Below are 5302 nucleotides of genomic sequence, written 5' to 3'. Positions count from 1 at the left end.
ATCAATTGATTATTTTAGAGAGAGAAAGAGCCCAAGCAGGGGAGAGGCACAGAGTGAGAGACACAGAGAATTTTAAGCAGGCTGGAGCCTGATGCGGGGCTCAATCCCATGACCCTGGGATCATGCCCTGAGCTGAAATCAAGAGTCGGACACTCAGCTGTGTGTTGTGCATTGTATAGGTTTGGACAAATGTATAATGTATATGTGTATAATGGACATATATAACAACATGCATTATAGTATTAACGCAGAGTAGTTTCACCACCCTAAAAATCCTCTTCATCCCTCCCTCCCTCCTTCCTTCCTACAGATTGTGTTTTTAGGGAGCTAACTTGCTTTAAGGGTGAAGGATGGATTAGATCAGTGTGTAGGTGACATATTCAAGAATTAACCCGCTATAAGCTTGGCACTGTGCTGGTCCCAAGGAAGAAAGAAAGAGCACGGTCTTGTTCCCAGGCAGGTCCCAGTCTAGATAGGGAGACACACTAGTAACTAGTGCTGTGTCAGATGGCATATGAGGTGCTGTGGAAGCCCAGAGGAAGGGGCCTTTGAAGAACCAGTGAGACTTGGCCGAATGGATCATACAGAGTATGTGGCTGTGGATTCCAGGCCTACAGGGAGAGCTGCAGAACACCGTATCCCTAACCTTCACCTCAAGCTGATTTTCTTCCTTCACTCTCCTTCCTGTGAACAGTACAACCACTCAGCAGCTCTTCTTGCTTCTTTGCTTTTTTTCAGTCTGATTTCTAGTTAGTCATCAACACCTGACCATCTCAATAAGACATGTCTCAAGTCTGCTCTTTCCTCTTGCTTTGCAGCTGCTGACCTAGTCTGAACACAGTCATCTGTCCTTTTGATTCCTACAGCAGCCCCTTACTTACTGCTCCCCCTGCCTCCTGGCTTGGACCTTTTGACCCGTCTCCACCTGACCAGAGCTATCCATGCAGCTTTAACCAAATCACTCCTGAAGAGAGGCTTCCATGGGTTCCCCATTACTGACGGCAAAAAAACTGCTGCTCCTCTCCAGAAAAAAAAAAAATGCACATACACATACACGCAGACTGTGTCTGCAGTTTCAGGGAGTTCATAGGCAACCTCTAGCCCAAAAGATAAAGTACAGTGTCCTTAATATATAGCTTCCTGATCTGAGCCTGCCACCTCTCCAGTGCGCCCTACCTTTACTTTCTTCCACCACACCCTGCATCCCAACACTAAAGCCATCCCCACTCTTCGCCCTGTATGCACAGCTCTCTCGTCTTGTGATATCCTTTAAAAGTCCTCTCCAAGTGGCCATCTCCTATTCAGTCTTCAAGATCCAATTCCAATGTCCTGTCTTCTGTGGAATCTTCTATGACGTCTCTCTCCCCCTACCTGCAGAGCCCATCGTACCATCAGAGCCTCTGGGCTCTCACTGCTCTAGGTGCACACTGGCAATAAACTGCATAGCAGCCCTGAATTACAGGCTCCTTGAGGGCAGCAACTTCAGGGTCTTAGTTGGACTCTGTCCAGCATGGTTGAGCAGGCAATCAATGCTGAGTGCAAGGTCAGAGCCTTATAATTCTACACCACCACACTCAGGTGCTGACACAGACAGCATGTCCATGGACATGCCAACTCAGATGACATACACAAACACATGTGAGCCTGTGCCCCTGAGGCACCAAGGTCAGTCCTGTGGCTACAGAAGTGTGTCCTCAGGTTTTTATGTATTAGCTCTGCTTTAGGACTTCCTGTCCTCCCAAGGGAGTTTCTGACCTCTCACTTACACTTCCATTCCCCATCCCTCCCACCTGTGTGAGGCAATAAAAACAGTAGGGATTCTGAAGTTTGAGTTATTTTCCTAATCCAGATGATTCTGTGAGAATTAGAGGCAATGGAACCAAGGAGCTCAGAGCCGGGCATCTGGAAGCTGCTTTCTCAGCACCTCTCAACACCATCTCTGATGGATCCCTTCATCCTGGCTTCAGAGTTCTGGGCTGCTCTGTGTGCACTCTCCTTGGGGACTCAAGTCTGAGAAGCTCATGGAACTGCCACATTGGATAATAGGTCGGAGGAATTCAGAACAAGGAAGTGAGTGAACATAGGTCTGACTCAGAGAGCGGAGAGGGTGAGTGCACAGGGTTGGCCCAGGGGCTCAGGTCAGGGATCTGGGCCTAGAGACTGGGTTAAGGATCAAGGGTTAAGAGTTGGTTGTATTTATTTAATCAATCAGTGGAGAAAAAGCAGTTATGGTGGATGGGGAGAGAAGATAATGGACAGTGAGGCCGATGTATTTATTACTGTATTATAATTCTCTGTCTCCCCACCCAGAGACAGGATGTCAGCTATGTGAGAGGCTAGGATTGTATCTTATTCACCGTTGTGTGTAGCACGGAGCATGGTACATAGTTTGTGATCAATATGTTTTCTGAATGAAAGGATGTATGAGTGGTATGAGATAAAAGCTCAGGTGAATCATCAGCCTTGAAAGAAGAGGCATTCAGGCCCAGGCAGTTGCCCCTTATCCTAACCTGTATAACCTGGGTTCCTGTCCATTGCAAACACCCCCAGTATAATCTCACATTGGGCACAGAAAGGTGCATACTCACAGTCACAGACCCATGTACAGCCAGCTACACAGACTCACATACAGATAGGCACGTTCAGCACACACTCATACATATTTGGACAGGGGCTACGTTGACATATACACAGCCAGTGCACATATGCAGATACACCCCCCCCCCAGAGAAGCATGTTTTCACACACACAGATGGGCATATTCATTCCCATGGAACCTACCCCCGCCCACATACACATGCAGGCATACAAAGACACATACAGGCCTGCTTTCGTACACACAGAAAGACACTTTCTTACCAGCCTCACATGGGCAGGCATGTTCGCATGATATCCCCCCACAATATACACACGGGCACATTCACATACACATCCCAACCAGGTACACAGACAGACACACTTTCACGTGTGCAGACACACCGGCAGGCACGTGCCATACACTCGCAGACCCACCCACACACAGGCATGCTCTCGCACATGCTGCCGGGGCACTCGTGGTCAGCTCTGTGGCTGCAGCTGTGACCTTTAGGTCCCTGGGGCCTCTGTCTGGACTGTGCCTCATCACTTCCTGCTCCAGGACTTCCAGTTCCAAACTCGCACTCCAGACTCTCTCCAGAGACTGTCTCATCCTGTCTCCAACTCTCCTCTCACCATCTCCCCATCTGTCCGGTGCTTTTCAGTGCCTCTTCCCCAGGACTGGCTCCTCCTCCCTGTTCCTGTCTCTTTCCTTCTCCAGGTCTGTCCTGTCCCTTCCCCCAGATCTGGCCTCAGTAGTCCACCTGTCTCCTGCCCAGACCTGTCTTCTTTCTTCCCCCAGATCGGTCACTTGTCCTTTCCCACCAAGTTCTGCCTTGCTGCATGCCCTCAGTGTTTTGGTCCTGTTGCTCTGTCCTCTGGCTCCATCCCGCTCTCCCTCTCTAGCCCCACATCTGGGCCTCTGGAACCACAGCTGGTTCTCATTAGGAGGGGGAGGGGCGAGGCTGTTCATTGGGGCCTTCGATGTGATGTCAATCCTCCCCCCACCGCAGCCTGTGTGTCTACAGGACCTGGGAGCAGGGGGAACATGGGAGAGGAAAGAGAGGTGGGTTGGGGGAGGAGTAGGGGGACCATAAAGGAAGGGGGTGCTCCAGAAGGAAGTAGAGGAGTGGCCTAGGTACCGAAGGGAAGCAGGCTGGGGGAGCTGGCACCGCCCAGGCCTCCTCCCTCAACTTCCTGTCCTAGGGCCAGGGAGGGGCAGGGACCAGAAAGACAACAGAGTGAGGGGGGGGACTGGAAAGGCAGACTGGCGTAGAAATCATGGAGGAAGAGAGTAACCTTGGTGAGCAAAGGGAGGGCTAGGCATAACGGGGAGAGGAAGGGATGTGAGAATGCTGGTGGGGATGACTGGGGCAAGACTGAGAGAAAGTAAGCCAGCGTGACAAAGGAGAGAGCACATGTGGCAAAGGGCAAAGGAGAGGGCGAGTGCAGTTACTACAGAGGGGGGAGCTAAGTCAGAGTGGACATAGCTAGCCTGGAGAGGTGGGGGAGGTAAATAGAAGTGGGAGACAGAGCTGTGTTGGAGGGCAGAGAGGAGAGGAGGGTGAGGAAGGGAGGAAGGAGAAGGCTGACAAACTGGCTTTCCAGGATATCCCTGAGAAAACTCATGGGAGGGTTGTGTTCCTCCCGAGGACTGGTTCCTGGGAGCCACTTCAGAGAGGCTGGGGACAGATACAAGCAGAGGAAAAGTCCCTTTTCTGAGCTTTAATGGTGTGCTGGGCTCTATGCCAGGTAGTTCACAGACATACCTCCATTTAATCATAACAACCCTGTGAGGAAGGTGTCCTGCCTTCCTCAGTGTGAAACAACTTTTCTGAGTTAACACAGCCCCAATTTGATCCCAAGACTATGCACTCCATGCTGCCTAGGATGCAGAGAGAAGGGAAGGATGAAGAAAGGAAGAAATGGCAGGGGAGCTGAAGGGAGGGAGTGCTAGCAAGACAATGGAGGCCAGAAGAAGAGAACATATGGGAGGAGAGAGACCAGGTATGAGGTGTCTGTGACAGCCCAGGTCAGTAGCAGAAGACACAGATAATGGAGGTGAAGTTGGTTAAAACTTGGCCACTGATGTGTCAGGAAGGGTGAGGGAATGGAAGGGTCTAGACTGATCCCAGGGTTCTGGCCTGGTTACTAAAGTGGTGCCATTAGGATACCACCAAGGAGAAGCCATTTTTTCAGGTGCCCATTGGGATCCCCACATGGTGATGTCCCAGACACAATTGGATTTGCAGGTCTGGAGGAGAGAGGTCTGGGTTGGAGACAGGGATTTGGACAAATCAGGGGTAGGTGAAAACCATGGGCTTGGAGACCCATCAGCTAGGATGTGCAGAGGAAGAAGAGGGTCTAGCATAGAACCCTGAGGAGTAGTCATATTTAAGGGGCGGACTGAGGAGACCTTTATTCTTCTCAGAGAAGAAGAAGAGGAGGCAGTATCACAGAAGTTAAGGGAGGAAATATTTCAACAAGAAGGGAGGGATCAATAGTGTCCAGGGCTGCTGAGACTTCATGCAAGACGAGGGCTGAGAAGTGGCCATTGATTTTATCAGTAAGGAATTCACTAGAGATCTGGAGAGAATAGTTTCAGGAGAGTCTGAAGGGTGCAAGCCTCCTGCAGTGGGAAATGATAAAGAATAAATCAACTAAACAACTCAACAACACAGCATAGATTGATTCATCACTACACACTGCACTTCTACGATAGGGAGGC

This window comes from Herpailurus yagouaroundi, unplaced genomic scaffold (genome assembly GCF_014898765.1).
Source record: "Herpailurus yagouaroundi ecotype Mexico unplaced genomic scaffold, PumYag 255, whole genome shotgun sequence".
NCBI lineage: Eukaryota > Metazoa > Chordata > Mammalia > Carnivora > Felidae > Herpailurus > Herpailurus yagouaroundi.
The sequence above is the reverse complement of the archived record's forward strand: the minus strand, read 5'-3'. Positions refer to the sequence as shown.